At 61.3% G+C, this 14,691-nt stretch overlaps 1 long non-coding RNA gene across 1 annotated transcript; it reads left to right on the forward strand.

Moving 5' to 3' along the window:
* Window positions 1–5,785: 5,785 nt before the first annotated feature.
* Window positions 5,786–10,119, forward strand: LOC122234106. Its single transcript, XR_006211842.1, has 6 exons — window positions 5,786–6,244; window positions 6,574–6,779; window positions 6,897–7,032; window positions 7,220–7,334; window positions 8,411–8,580; window positions 9,219–10,119. It is a non-coding gene; the product is annotated as an uncharacterized LOC122234106 (long non-coding RNA).
* The last annotated feature ends 4,572 nt before the right edge of the window (window positions 10,120–14,691 follow it).

The raw sequence follows: 14,691 nt of genomic DNA on the forward strand, positions 1-14,691 counted from the left end.
ACCTGGAGGGTCTCCCGCCCCAAGCAAGTCCCCATCCCCTGCCCTCTGCAACTCTGCTCCGCCGGTGACAGTCTCCTACCCTGCCCTGCCTGCCGCAGGATGCTGCCTCGCTCACACCTGTGCTCCGTATGGGTTCACGTCAGCCTGGAGTCTAACTGAATCCAAAAATATTAAACCGGGCCCATCTGTTGGCCAACTGATGAACGCAGATGTGCTCTGGATTTCAGAGGCAACTGGCAGCCAGTCAAAGCTGTTAGAAGCAGCACCTGCTGCCCGTTTCCCCCCTTCTGCGCACCCCCGCCGGCCCCAGGAGCCTAGCAGCCCAAACAACCCTTCCTCCGGAAGGGACTGGCTCCTCCCCACGCCCACCGGGGAGCATCCTGGGGCAAGACGTACAAAGAGCCTCACCCACCAGCTGCGAGGTGGGGACCCGCAGGGCCAGCCGGGCCCTTTGCCCTGAGACCCCACTGTGGGCACAGGAGCAGAATTTCAGCAGCGACAGGGCCAAGGTCTTCCCTGAATAGAGATGGACAGCAGCTGGGATGGCCATGGTCACCTCAGGGCCTTCACACCTGCAGTGCCCTCTGCCTGTAACACTCACCCCAGGGGCCACGTGGTCTGCTCCCCACCTCCTTCAGATCTTTGCTCAGACAAGGTTGGGACTGAACAAATATTACCCTTTTAATCTTGCTTTGGGACTCACATTGAGACCTGTCCACTGTATGTCATGAACACCTCTACTAGTCTTATTTCAAGCGGGGAAGAGAAAAGAAAAAGGCGGACAGATGTTCCCTCCGTCCTCACTCTCCCCCCCCCCCCCGCCCCATGAGGAAAGCGAGACCGGCCAGCAGTGATTCAGGCGTCTGATGACCAGGCTGGAGCAGGAGGTGGTGGTGTGGACGGAGAGAGGGGTGAATCTGTCGCTGCAGGAAGAGACCACAGGGCTGCCGGGCAGGTGTGAACACAGGGGCCCTGGGGGCCACAGCTCTGCCTCCTGCCTCCTGTCCTTACGGCCCTGCGGCTCCAGGGACAGCCAGATGGGCACTGGCCCTGGGCCCACAGGGAGACCAGCTGTCCCGTCCACCAAAGGTAGGGGGCTGGTGTCCAGGCAGGGGGAGAACCCAGAGGAGCCTTGTCCTCTCTCGTCGGCTCCTGCCCTGGGTTTTCACTGGGTGTGGACGTGCCGGGGCCCTTGGCAGTGGCCGTGGGGGGCTGTGGCAGGTTGGGGGCCGTCTCCTTTTGGGCTGAGGTGTGGGACCAGGGCCCCTGGGCTGCGTCCTCCCGCGCGGCCAGTGCTCTTGCGACCCCACGGAGCGGCCGGGAGCCAGGTCCCTCGGGGTCACCAGCCCCTCAGAAGACTCACGGACAGGAATCGGATGAACACGTGTGCTGGTGTTCCTACCGAGAGGCGCCCAGATCCGCGGCTTTCAAGCCTCGCTGGGTGCAGTCTATAGTGAGGAACACACGGTGCACCCAGCCGGAGCTCTGCAGGCTCACGTGCGTTCTAGAAATGCTGTGCATGTTACGTGCACGTACGCGTGCACATCTGCACACACGCACCGAGTGAGTGCCTCGCCCCGACAGGACAGCTGCTTCTCAGCGTTTCCTGCCTTCTTCGTGGTGAAGCAAGTGCACCCCCCTGCAGCTGCGCCCAGGCCCCCCGTCCGCTGTGCGAGCCCCCGACTGTATACAGACAGTACATCTGTAACGACACTGTTTCCAAAGAAGGTCGCGTTCACAGATACCGGAGGTCACGGCCTCAACATGGCTCAGTTCAACCCGTGACAGTTAAGTATCCTGAATTTCATGCCCACATCGGCCTGGAGTGGGAGCGTTTTCCCCTGTTTCCCAGACAGACAGGGAGGTGTGGGGCCAGGGGAGGGCCTGACCTGGGGCTGGGGGTGGGGGGGCGGATGGGGCTGCACACGCGGGCTGGGCCCCCCGCGGGGGAGAGCCCTCCGCAGCCCTGGAGCTCCTGGCCGCCTGCCTCACAGCCTGTGGCATTAGTCGCACTCACGTGGCTTGGACAGATCGAGGAGCCGGTCACACTCCGTTGGGCCAATAATACGGGTTTTGAGGATGAGTCAAAAGCAGCATTGACTGAACGTACCCATCGGTGCTCCTAATAGGTCACTAATCCGGGCTGCCAGGCGCACACAATCCCCTACGGCAGCCCCCACCCCCACCCCGGGCCCCCAGCCATTCCCCGAGGGTCCCAGCTCCAGCCGAGGAGGTGCAGGAGGGTGGAAGGTGTGAATGTCCTGCTAGAGCTTGGGAGGGGCTGCTCCCCAACTGGTGTGATCCCGCCTGGGGCCGCGTGTGGGTGGGCATCCTCTCCCTTACCTAGGCCCCCCTCCGCCTGCCGGGGCACACGCGGGGCACACACACTGGGGCACATGATGAGGCACACGCCGTGCCCAGGACCTGACAAGGTGTCAGCCAGTCTGTCCTCGTCCTGTCTCAGGCCATCCGGGGAAGACCCACGGCGGTTGGGCCAGAGCGGGGCGGGGATGGGGGGGGGTCAGGTCCCCAAGAAACACCTCCAGGGCTTGTGTACCACCCTGAGGGCAGCCCCTCTGTGGGCAGCTCCCGTCAGTGGTCTACATCTCTGTCTCCCTGGGTCTGTGTCTGTCCCTGCTCCTTCCAGGAATTTGCCCTAAGAAACCTTTTCCGGAATTGTGACTGGTCCTGTTTTCTGGGGAAAGTTTTAAGGGAACACGCGGAAAGCTAACGCGGCCCACCGCTGCTAAGGGTCCTGGGCCTGCGGCTCATACCTCCCGCTCTGGACTCTCACCCCGACAAGGTTCTGCTGCCCAGACCCCCGCTCCTCAGGGAAGGAGCCCCGGGCTGCCCGGCTTTTCGTGGGCCTGGCTGCTGTACTGTCTCCACGAAAACCAGGCCCCGGAGCGGCACGAGGGGCGACCCGCTGGGGCACAGGTGCACTTCTGGGCACCCCATCCCCGGACGCTCAGATCTGACGCCCGCCAGAAGTTCTGGGGCTGCTGTTGAGCCGGCACGTCTGGCTTCCGCGTTCCAAAAGGCAAGAAAACACACAGACTGGGGACACCACACGGGCATCAGAGCAGGCACAAACACAGACGCCGCGTGATCAGCGGAACTGGACCAACTAGGACTGATACGTCCAGGGATCGGGGCGGGGGGAGTGGACAACACAAAGAACAGGTGGATGGCGAAGGCAGGCAGATCCGGACTCGAAGGAGCTGCTAGAGGTCGGGACTGGGACGGAACCGGGCAGCGCCGTCATGGGCTCCTACCCGGACTCCGCAGGGTGGAGGGGGTCAGCGAGCCGGAGGGAGGCCAACGGACGGGTCCTGAGTCCACAACAAGGGAACAGAGAGCGTCCAGGAGCCATACAGCAGAGGCAGAAGGAGCACACGCACGCAGGCCTCAAACGCAGGAAGGAAAGGCCAGAGAACCGGGAAGAAACTTGGGACGGAATTATGGCCAAGGACTTCGCCAAATTAATGGCAGACAGCAAACCACAGCCCCTAGAAGCTCGGAGAAGACCGAGCAGGACAAGGACAAGGATCCCCCACGAACCCCCCCACGCTCACACGTCTTACATCCAAAGTGCAGAAAACAAGAGACAGAGCCAGCGTCCTGTGAGGGGCCAGAGGGGTGTCACCCGCAGAGGAACGGGGGGAGCGCCACACGGGGTCCCTGTCGGGAGCCGTGTGGCAAGGAAACAGTGAGAAATGAACACCACCAACCCGCACGTCATTGCAATTGCCTTCAAGATGGGGAAACGGGTCTTCAAACCACGACGGAGGGCATGCAGCCCCGGCTGACGTGCCTCGAAAGGAACTTCAGGAGGGGCGCCCGGGGGCTCAGTCCGCTGAGCATCTGACTCTTGGTTTGGGCTCAGGTCATGATCACACGGTCGTGGGATGCAGCCCCAGGTCAGGCTCTGCACTGAGAGTGCAGAGCCTGCTTGGGACTCTCTCTGCCTCTCTCCAAATAAGTAAATAAAGGTTTAAAAAAAGAGATTTTCAGGCAGGAGTAGATTTATGTAGGTCAGCAACTTGGCTTTACAGAAATAAAAGTGCATCCAAGAAGATACAAATGAAAGTAAAATAAAACCCTTTAGTTTTCCAAGCCAGTGACCCTCAGACTGGGCACCTCTCTCCTCAACGGCCGGACGCTTGGTGGACGGCCTGGGGTCAGGACGGCCCCTTCCCCGCCGGACACAGCCACCCGTCTCAGTGGCACATGGGCCGCGTGCTCCAGGGCAGGGGGGTTGGAGTGCAGGGAGCCAGGGCTGTACGAGGGGGGTCAGAGGGCATGCAGGGCCCCTGGGCCTCTCGACGGGGAGTCGCTGTTGAGGCTGGGACCGGGCGGTGTCAGGGGAGGATGGGAGGAGAGCCGGCGGGGCCAGGGAAGGAAGAGGCTGGCCTGGACCCCATTAAGGTAGAGCGGCAGGTGGAGCGGTGTGGAGGGGAGCTCACTCTGCACCATCAGCTGGCTGGAGATGGGCACCTTCGGGCGAGATGGGCCCGCAGAGCAAAGCTCTGAGCTGGTGGCCAGAGAGGAGATCGGGGACCCGGTGCTGCACCTTCCAAAGTTGTCGGAGGGCAGAAGAGGGCCTCGGAGCAGGCAGGCGGTCCGGGGGAGAAGGGACAGTGCCAGGGAGAGACAGGGCCCCAGGGACAGTGCCGGGGGAGAAGGGACAGGGCCCTCTGCCAGCCCGCTGGCCTCGTGCCCCCGCTGGGCTCTCTGTGCGTGGCAGACTCCCCGCCTGGCAAGGCTCCCTGCACCTGGGCTGAGCCCATCCCACAGCCCTGGACCCTTGCATCCTGGCTGTGAAGATTTGGCGCTAAAAATTGGTGCCACCTGAGGGAGGAGACAGGTGGGAAGCGGTGCCCAACCCCCACCTTCTCCTGCCCCTCCCCCAACCCCACCCCGCTGCCGGCATCCTGGCACACAGCCAGCTGGCCTGGCCACTCGCTTGGCTGGCAGAGGCTAGGCTGGCTGTGGCTGGCTGTCATGTGGCCCGGTGCGACCCGGTGAGTCCTGGCAATTTGGCATGCCGCCCCCAGGGAGCCCCAGGCTCACCTTTGCTGTCCACACCCCAGGGACCGGCTGTGGAACAGGAACCCCGCTGCCGGGTCACTTTCCATTCTCTGCACACCTTTGGGCAGGTCCCATGGCCTGTCTACACCTCCCGCTCCTCCACTCCACGGGGCCGTGTGAGGATCTGGGGAGTTAAAATGTGCCTCCGGCAGGCTGGGGCCGGTCAGGCTCGGTGAGGGTGGCGATTGTCACCGCCCGCTGGCATCCATCATCTTGGCTTGGCTCAGGGGACGCTTCCTCCCCCTGGACCGCCTGTATCACCCGACCTCCCAGCCCCAGCTCAGGGCCCTGGGCCGCCTTTGCTGGCTTCCCCAGGGGCGGCGATGCCTCTGCAATGACGCACTCCCTGACCTTCCCTACGGCAAGGGTACACCCCGCCCCTGCTTTCTGGAGAGGCAGTATTTCCTCCAGCGTCGGGCGGGGTCCCCTGGCATCGTGGCCCGTGCAACGTGTGGGGACAGAGCGGCAGCTTCGGGAGGCGCCAAGGGCCTCGTTCTGTGAGCGGGAACGAGAGCCACCACAGCCAACCTGTCACCGCCGCCAAGAAACGTGAGCAAGGAGCAAACGCCTGTGGATGGCCGGACGCCGCAGGGCCGGGGCCGCCCGGGGCCATCGCGCGCAGCAGCGTCGGTCTCCTCCCCGCTGCCCGGGCCTGGTTAACGCCAGCTCGCAGACGGCGGCACGTACGCACGCACGCGGCGCAAGGCGTGGGGACCGACACGCCCACTTTGCACACGAGGCAGAGGACGCTTCCGTCGCTTCGTACCCCCCCAAAATCGCTTCTCCCCGCCCCCAGTTCAAGCACCCACCGGACCGCTATCCTAACGAGATGCGTTTGGCCCTTCGGCACGGCGGCAGGGTCACGCGGTACACACGTTCTGCGCCCGGCTTCCGCGCAGCGGCACGACGCTCCGGGGACGGGCTCGTGCCCTGAGTCCCCACCCCGTCCTCCCGGCACGCGAGCACCTGTACCTGTGGACGCCGGGTTCTTCCCGGTGTTTCGCTATCGCGGGCTGAGCTACCGCGGACGTCTGTGCGCAAGACCGCTGGTCTTCCCTTCCTTCCCTTCCTTCGGAGGTGCCTCCGAGCGCAAGCGCCGGTCACGTGGCAAGTACGTTCACTTTCGTGAGAAATTTCCCAACTGTCTTCTCAGGTACTTGCCCTGATTTTGCGTCCCCACGAGTTCCACTTCCTTGCTAACATCTGATAGTCAGGTTTTTTGTTTTTTTGGAATTTAACAAGACATTTTTGTTTTTGTTTTTTTAAGTTTTATTTTGAGAGAGAGAGAGAGAGCGGGGTGGAGGGGGGGTGGAGAGAGGGAGAGATTCCCAGGCAGGCTCCGTGCTGTCAGCACCGGGCCGGACTTGGGGCTCGATCCCACGAACCGTGAGATCATGACCTGAGCCGACATCAAGAGTCAGACATTCAACCGTCTGAGCCACTCAGGTGCCCCAGGTTTTTCTTTTCTTTTTTCAATTTGAGTCTTTCTAGTTGATGTGCAGCGATATGCAATGAATTGGTATTTCTCCGACTGGGGACGTCGAGCATCTTTTCACGTAGTCGTTGGCCATCTGTCTGTCTTCTTTTACCCAAGTGTCTAATGTTTGGGCCACGTTTCGTTGGGTGTCTGTACTTTTGTTGCAGAGCCACAAGAATTCCTTATGAATCGTCAACGCAAAGAGTCACATGTACGTACTGTGCGTATTTTCTCTGTGTCTCGCTGTTTCGTTTCGTTAACGGAGTCTCGGGAAGACCAGAAGGTGTTACTTTTGACGAAGTCCTATTTTCTACTTTTTCTCCCACAGCAAATGTTTTTTGTGTCCTAGCTGAGGAATCTTTGCTAGTCGGCGTTTCTTGTCCTTCCGGAAGTCACGTACCCTTCGCTTCTACAAACTGGCGTAGGACCCACTTCCTGTGGTGTGGGGCTCAGGGGGAGACCAGGTGACCCCTGCTGCCATCTCCCCTGCCCCGAGCCCTGGGTCTTCCTCGTCAGAGCCCAGCCTGGGCCCAGGTGTCCGAGCCCAGGGTGCTAAGAGGGCGGTCCCGCACACTGGACGAGTGCCCTGAGGCTCATGACAAAGGACCGCAAACCTGCCCCTGGCAACAACAGAAATATCTTCGTTTGCAGCTCTGCAGCTGGACGGGGCCTGGCTGGCCCAGGGGAGTGGCCTCAGGGACCTGGTCTGGGCTGTGGCCCAGGAGACAGAGCGGTTCTCCGCAATCATCAGGCCTGCGGACCCGAGGTGAGCCTGGGGCCCGGGGTGCGGGCCTGTCTGCCGTGGTGTCCGCTCTAGCCCAGGGCGGAGGAATGTGGTTTGGCTCCTGGGACCGAGGGCATGGGAAGCTTATGTTCAGCTAGAAGAACAGGAAACCCCAAATCCCACGAGATTCACCTGGAGGCTGGAGTCTGCACCCTGGCTGGAGGGAGGGGGCCGTTTCGGGTGGGGGACATTTGTGGGGGGGACAGGAAGGAACGGGGGCTGGTCTAGGCGGACATGGGGTGGGGGAGCTGTAACAGCAGTTTGGACAGACCCTAACTGAACACCTGGCCCCTGGCGAGGACGCTACCAGGGAGCACACGGCCTTTTATTTCTGTTACTAACTAGGGCTCTGCGTGTGGTGCCTAATGGCCTCTACCTTGGAGGGGCCTGGCCTTCACGTGGGGGCACGAGGGCGGCCCCCGCTGGCCCTGCCGTGTCCTGGCTGACCCCACCTCTCCAGCTCTTGGACCTCAGTGTCTCTGGCTTGCAAACAGTGTCTGCCGTGTGCTGTGTGGGGTGGGCAGCCCTGGGGACCGTCCTCTGTCCTGGAGGTGCCTGGTGGGCCGTGGGGGTCTGCGTCACGCCTTGCCGTCACCGGCCTGAGGGGCCTGGCTGTCCTTGGGCTTGTCCAGCTCCCACCTCCGCTGAGCCTTTAGTCCTGGCCCCCAGGGGCCAGAGCCCTGCTGGTGTGGAACCTGGGAGCTGCGTGCAGGGGGGGCGGCACCCCAGATCCCTGGGCAGGGAGTGGCTTAACGTGGGAATGCCCCTCATCCCAGGGACACCTTGGTCTGGCCCATCTCCCAGGCGTCCCTCCCAAGCCCAGGGGCTTCTCTCCAACCCCCATGGCAGTCATCGGAGGCCCCCCCCACTGGGAGCGGTGGCTGGTGGGAACAATGGCTTAACCGAGCCTCAGCATCACCTCCGGCTTTGACCCTTCTCTTTAGTGACAGAAACCACACTGGTCCGCACCAGCTGCCAGCCTTTCTGTTCTTTAGCATGAATTGTGGAAAATAACATATCCCAAACAGCACACAGATTCTCTGATTTCCTCTTTTTAGAACATCCAAAGCCACGTCTAACCCCCCCTGCTGCAGTGGCCTCTGGTGATTGCACTCTTCATAAGCACCGGCTCGTGCCGTGACCTGCAAACACAGGCCACCTAAGTCCCTCGGTCCGTGGGGGCCACCACCATATTGGTCTGGGTGGGCCGGGCTTGCCGCGGGAGCAGGTCAGTCGGCAAGACTTTTTCCTTCTCGTGCAAACGTCATTGTGAGTGGAGCCCCCCCCCCCCCCCCGCCCCTGCCCTGCTCAGACCTCCCAGAGCCACGGCCTCAGCACCTCCAGAGAGGAGCTGGAGCCCCAGGGGGTATGTGCCCTCCTAACCACAAGGGGCTGGGAGATGCGGGGCTGCGGGGGGCGCAGGGGCAGCCCAGCTCCTACACACCCACACTCCCCACGCACAGCCTGGTGCTCAGGCCTGAGCCCTCCGCTTGGGTTAATCTGCTCGTTCAACTAATGTTTGCAGAGCACCTTTGTGGGAGCAGGCACCAGGCTTGCTGCTATAGATTTGGGGTGGGCAGGGATGGGGTCTCAGCCACGTGGGGACGGTGTGAGTGCCCAGAGCTGCCCTAACAGGTGGCCGCAGGTGGGCACCTCGACAACAGAGGTCTCTTTCCTCCCAGTTCCGGAGGCTGGAGTCTGAGATCCAGGAGGGGACGCACCCCCTCCAGAAGCTCCAGGGGAGGGTCCTTCCAGCCTCGTCCACCCCCGGGGGCCCAGGCGTCGCTGGGTTTGCGGCTGTGTCCTTCCACCTCCGCCTCTGTCCTCACATGGCCTCTCCCCTGTGTCTGCATCTTTCTCTTACAGAGACTTTAGTCATTGGATTGAGGCCGCCGCTAATCTAGGATGGTGTCACTTTGAGGTTCTTTAATCACATCTGCAAAGACCTCTTTTTGAACACGGTCACATTCACGACCCACATCTGGGATCAGGATGGGGACACATTTTTTGGAGAGATGCTATTCCACCCAGTACAGGGGCGCTGGTGACACTCAGCCAGGCTCTCGGGGGAGGCCCGGCCCCTCGGCCCCCTGTGTCACACACTCTGGCTAACGGTCGCAATGGGGATCTGACCACCCTGGCCCTCAGAGGACGGACGGAGCCAAGAGGCCAGCAGCCGGTGGCGGGTCTTTCCTCCCTGCCGGCTCTGTGCCCTGCACAGACGCATCTTGCAGGCCCGGCCCCTCGGCAGTCCCTCTCTGCCACGAGTCAGCAGCGGGGAGCAAGGTGGCGGCGACTGATAACCCCTCAGAACCTCGGCTTCCTCGTCTGCGAAGGGGAGATAATCACGTCTCCCCCACATCCATGGAGGCAGCCGAGGGGAAGGAGGCTCGGAGTGCCCGTCCCTCACCTGTGACGGGCCCGGCCCCCCCCCCCCCACACCCGCAGTCCCTCAGGGGCTGCAGTTAAGGCTTGCTGAGACCGATTCCTCCCTGGGGCTCTGCTGGGAGCTCGAGACCGGGGCGAGGGGTGTGCACCTGCACGTCCAGGGCCCTGGACCTGGAGGGAGTGGCCCTGTGGGAGGGACCTGGGGGGGAGGGGCACCGGGGAGAAGCCGGGCCCACGAGGTTGGAGAAGGGGGCGCCGGGTCTTCACCCCGCCTCCCCTTTCCCGCAGCCCGGTCAAGGGGCCGGGGCAGCAGAAAGATGTGAGCGACCACAGAAAACACTCCCTGAAAGCCATGAAAATGAAGTCAATAAAAGAGATAAAAATGGAAATATCAAGACAGCAACTTCTTCTCTTCTGATTACAAAGCAGGCGGCGGGGGCGGCGCGGGCAGGCGGGAGCAGCTGTGCAGCCGGGCCGGCCCGATAAGGGCCAGGCAGCCTGGGCCCGCGAGATAAAGCCGCGCGGCCGCCTCCAGCCCGCCTGGCCATCAATATTCACACGGCCGAGGCTGGCGCTCCAGATACGGCAGTGCCGCCGCCCGCCGCTGCCGAGGCCTCGTTAATCTGCTCGCGGGCATTTAAATGCCGTGGAAAATGCGGAGTTGAGAGTGGTGGCTTGACACTGGGTTCCCCCCCCCCGCCCCCCTCCCTGGCCATTGTCTCCCTCCTTTCTCTCGTTCATGAAGTTTTCAGATGCAGGCAGAGGACCGGAGGGGAGCGGGAGCCGAGGTGCAGACACCTGACGGAGGGAGGGGTCCCCCCCAGGGGCGGAGGGGTCCCCCCCAGGAGCGGCGGGCCCTGGCTTTCGGGGCTTTGGGGGCCACGGTCACCAGGAGGAAATGGCTCTGCAGAGTGTGAGCCAGGGGAAGGGCCCCCCCCCCCAAGCCTCATCCTTCTGAGTCTTTCTGTGTGGGGCGTGGCCTCTTCCTCCTGAGCTGTCAGCCCGCCGGCAGAGACAAAGGCTCAACGCAACCATACAAACAAACGCACAATTACGGGAAAAGAACAGTAAGGGATGTGACGCAGGCAGAGAGGTGGGAGGAGAGGAAGCCGACCACGCCCCTCTCCCCCGAGACCCTCCGTGGCTCCCATCTCCAGAGGGAAAACCTCAAACTCCCAGAGGTCCCAGCCGCCTTCCTCTGGTTTGTTTTTAAAGTCAGGCTAGTTCTGCACAGGGCCTTTGCACGTGCTGTGCCGCCTCCCAGGGGCCCTCTTCTCCCAGACGTCTGCTGGGTTCCTCCGTCGTCTCCTCCAAGTCTTTGCCAAATGTCACCTCCGCATAGAGCCCTCTCTTAACCACCCTCCTGCCTCCCTAATCCCGGTTCCTGCATTGTCCCCGCCTCGCTCCCAAAGTGGTAGTGCCACAGGAAGAGCATCTGAGTCTGGTTATCCACTGCTGAAACCTCAGGGCCTGCCTGGCACACGGTAGGTGCCCACTGCATACTCAGTGCTGAAGGAGAAGGACCATCACAGAGGCGCCTCGGCCATGTGCTGGAGGTGGGAAGGTGTCATGGTGATGTCACAGGAGCTGTGGTTACACTGACCACACCCCGACAGATAGACCACACCCACACCCACTGACCACACTCAGCACACAGCACCCACACACACAGCTCAAGCTACCCCGTAAACATGCCCACATGTGGGCTCCAGCTCTAGGTACGGCCATGGGACGGGCAGGTGGATGCCAGCGGTCATGCATGGAAACAGCAAGAACGAGGGATATGGTAGAGCACTCTGGTACCTCCCTCCATGCAGGAAATGCTGCCTGAATCCCAGTTCCAGTGATGGTTTGTGTAGGCAAGGTGGCCCCACTAACAGGGGCCTAAAGGAATGACCTACGAGCCCAGGCACTGAAATGACTGCACAGCTTCTCCGAGGCTGCTCCCTGCCCCGGCGCCACCGCCCTGCCCCATCGCTCTTTTTCTTATGCTTCTCTCTGTTAGAACCTCCTGGATTCTTCTATCCAGCCAGGTTTCTGTGGGGAAGGAACAAAGGGAGAGGGAGGACCCCCATCCCCAAAACAAGATGCTAAGCCCTCCGGCCAAGCAGACAGGACCTTGGAGGGAGGCTGGCCCATCTCGGGATCTGTCCCTGGGTCCCCTTCCAGGTGGGGCCCTTCCACTGTCACCAGCAGGACTTTATAGAACCGTGGTCTGAGACATTAACTTTGTGTGTTAAGACCAATATTTAAAAACCACTAGGATGCATTGCGTGTGGAAAACACGAACACTGTGAACTTCGGGCTTGGGGACGTGTACGTGGGTACGGACGGCCAGAACTGCTCACAACCCTCCCTGCACTCTGCTCTTGCTTTACACATGCTCACGAGCTCAATGTGCAGTGACTCTGTGAGATGGGCGTGCTCGTCACCTCCATTCTGCAGCTGAGGAAACAGAGGTGAGTGGGTGACGTGCCCACATTCAGCTTGGACTCTGGAGTCGACAGACCAGGTGCACATGCTCCCCAGTTGGATGCACCCAGACGGGTCCCCTCTCTTCTCTGAGCCTCTGTTTCCTCGTCTGTGCTGGGGACACCCCATTACGGATGCCGTGGGGAGCAAGCGGGCACGGCACTCAGGAGATGGACGCTGCTCCGGACCCTCATGCAGCACAGTCCCCTCTGACCCAGACGCAGACGGGGTGAGGCCTCACTTCCCCCAGGCTGAGCCGATACAAGCAAGCACATTCAAAGAGAAACGTCAGAGCACAAAGAGGGGGCCGCAGAAAGCACAAGGGCCACAAGAATAGCCTAAGTCCTAACTTTAATCCCCGAGGCACACGTTTGGTTGTGCAGAGCCTCTCAAAGTCAGAAGTGCCAGACCCTGCACTTTTGGGCAGTGGCCCTCTGGCCAGCCCTGGCCAGGCTCTCCCGGCATTGTCCTTGTGGCTGCTTCTCATCTCGGGGACTGCCGGTGCCACTGGCTCCCCTCCCTTGATGCCAGTCTGCCTCTGCCTCTGGCTTTACTCATAAGCAAATGCCAAGTCACCCGGTCCAGAGCTCCTATCCAGCAGAAAAGCTCTGCGCAAATATCAGCAATCATTAATAATCATTAATGAGAATTATAAATACATGAGAATTATGATAGGAAGGTCTTCTTGAGAGTGGGCACCCAATGGGACACGGGGACCCTTGGCTAGCCCACCTGCCTGTCCCCTCCTCCTGATCACAGGCTTTGACTGTTCCACTCAGGCTGGCTGTGGGTTGGTTCGGGGCCATTGGGATAGTCCGTGGTGGTTCAGCGACAGACCCGCCTCCTCTACAAATGTGTAGCTCTGATGGGTAGGTGGCCCCAGCATTCCCAAGTGTAAAGTCGGGTGGTGGGTGAGCGGTATCTAAAACTGTTCAACATTCCCCTTCTTCCTTGAAGCTTTGCAAGGAGGAGGCATGAAGTTGGAGTGGGGGGGGGGGGGCGGGCGGTGTGTCTGTGTGGGCAGGTTTGACTGCTGGCCCCTCCTTATTCCAGCTGTGGGACCCTGGACAAGGTACTCCTTGCTCCAAATCTCAGTTTCCTCATCTGCAAAGTAGGCACAATATTGCTGACCTCACAGGCCATTACGAGGACTGAACGAGCTAACACATGTGGTGCATGCAGCCAGGGACACACGGGTGTCACAGCTCCTGCTATTGTGGCCACAGCCCCATCGCACTGGATGAGGCTGCCCAGGGGATGAACAAATGAATGAACAGAGTCGTGGGCAGTGATGACGAGGCACAGGGGATGAAATCTGGGGGCGGAGGGCCTTCCAGATCAGCTCCTCTGTCCGTGGTGCTGAACCCAGGCAGCCTGCCCACCCTCTCCCAGCAGTCTGACCCAGGTGACAGGCAAGAAAGCCTCAGGAAAGATGGTCAGAAAGAGAGGGAGAGAAAGACACAGAGAGCCAGCCAGCCAGAGACACGGACTGACATTGGACACAGGTGCACCTGTACTGACACGTCACCAGGAGAGAAGAGGAACTTCGTTTCGATGGCATCTTTCAAGTCATGATTTCTCAGGATATTTATCATACGGTTATTTGCCTGCACTCTCCATTCCCCACACATGTCGGTGTATCCCCCGGAGAGGCAGGCTCGCCGGTGTGAGGGTGTTAGGGATACACGGATACGTGTGTGTGCAGATATACACGGACTCGTTACAGCAACTGGACCACACGCACTTTGGCACCTGGTTAACCCCCTTCTGTGGGGCTGCCGTCTGGTGCTGGAAGCGAAGGTGCTGTGCGGTGGGGAAAGAGGGCAAGATGCACCCCAGACGTGAGCTGGAGCCCCCGGAAAGCCTCAGCACGGCTCCCGGCTGCGTCTGTGACCTGGGGGCTGGGCGGCCCGCAGACACTGGGCTGCATCACAGAGCTGGATGTCCCCACGCCCCAGGATCAGAGTTGGTGAAGGGGGGAGGGGACGGCGGCACAGTCACAGGCCTGGCCACATGCCACAGGCGACTCCATAGACCCAGACAAGGGGTAGCTTCCCCTTCCCCTCCAAATCCCCCTCAAGACTCTCCCTCTGGACCCACTGTGTCTAAACCCTACAGGAAGGGAATCTGCGGAAATGCAGTCCAGCCCTATGGGCTGACATGTGACAAGGCTGCTGCTGTGAGGTGACAGGTGGTGAGCCTGGAAGGCCACCTGTGGTTTGGGGTCAGCTCCTCTTGGGTCAGAGCAGGGCTCTCACCTGGGCATCTGGCTTGCATCCTGGCTAATGTCCTCGGGGTGGGAACTGCCCACCTGTATGGCTGGCTGTGCCCTTTGGGGGCCAATGCCAGGTCTGGCCTCCCCTCCCCATCGGCCAAGCTCCCTACACCTGCTGAACCTGGCAGCCCCAGCCCAGTGAGGGGAGGCCACCTGTCCCCTGTGTGTGGCCAGGGCCCATCGTGGTGAGTGGGGCCCCATCTC

This window comes from Panthera tigris, chromosome E2, assembly GCF_018350195.1.
Source record: "Panthera tigris isolate Pti1 chromosome E2, P.tigris_Pti1_mat1.1, whole genome shotgun sequence".
NCBI classification, from domain to species: Eukaryota; Metazoa; Chordata; class Mammalia; order Carnivora; family Felidae; genus Panthera; species Panthera tigris.